Source organism: Polistes canadensis, unplaced genomic scaffold (genome assembly GCF_001313835.1).
Source record: "Polistes canadensis isolate GaletaPanama2010 unplaced genomic scaffold, ASM131383v1 scaffold_160, whole genome shotgun sequence".
Classification (NCBI taxonomy): Eukaryota; Metazoa; Arthropoda; class Insecta; order Hymenoptera; family Vespidae; genus Polistes; species Polistes canadensis.
In genome coordinates, this window is record NW_014569707.1 from 90811 (window position 1) to 91868 (window position 1058).

Below are 1058 nucleotides of genomic sequence, written 5' to 3' on the forward strand. Positions count from 1 at the left end.
TATCTCGAAAAAAAATGTATTAAAACTTATGTTAAATCACTTTAATAATTATGGGCACGTATATGACTTATGTTAAATCATTTTACTAATTATGATCACGTATATAACTTATGTTAAATCATTTTAATAATTATGATCACGTATATAACTTATGTTAAATCATTAAAATAATTATGATCACGTATATTATAACATATATTATATTACTTTAATAATTATTGATACATTTAATTATTATTTTAATTTATTTTTGTTTACTATTATATAATATTTTTTCTTTCTGAAATTCACAACCCACTAGCTATAACCTAGCCTAAGTTTATTTCTTTTTTCCTCTGTTGAGCTAACAACAACCCTCCTTTTAGACTATCACATACACATACACAAACACACCCTTGTCTTTATATATCTGTCTTTCTTTATTTCTCTATGAGAACATCTAGTACACCTGTGGTCTTTTCTACCCCACTCTATCTTTCTATCCCCCCCTCCCCCTACTCTCTATTTTCTACGAACTATGTTGGGTTTGTTTCAGTTCTCTCTCTCTCTCTCTCTCTTTCTTTCTTTCTCTCTTTTTCTGTCTCTTTCTATTTCTGTGCTATACTTTCAAGCTCTCAGCCAGTGCTTTGTAAAAGGATTCGTTCATGCGAACCCTTTTGTTACTTTTCAAGATACAATTATGCGAATATCTGTTGTAATATATTTACATATATATATGTATATATATATGTACATGTTTTAAGATAGATAAGTGAGTAGGTAAGTTGTAAGATAATACTTAAATACATATATGTGTGTATATGTATGCAATGTTACTGTTCTACACAATGTTTCATTTTTTATTAACATAATAAATGTCATCTATTGTATATAAGAACGTTCTTATAATATTCATTCATTATCTTTCACTAAAATTGCATTCAATTGTATTATGCTAATTTTATTGTTGCATACGTGAATACGTCAAAAAAAAATTCGAAAAATTCTAAATATCTTTATATACTCTTTCGTATAATATTTAAATAAACAAATACAATGTTTAAAATTATTAAAACATA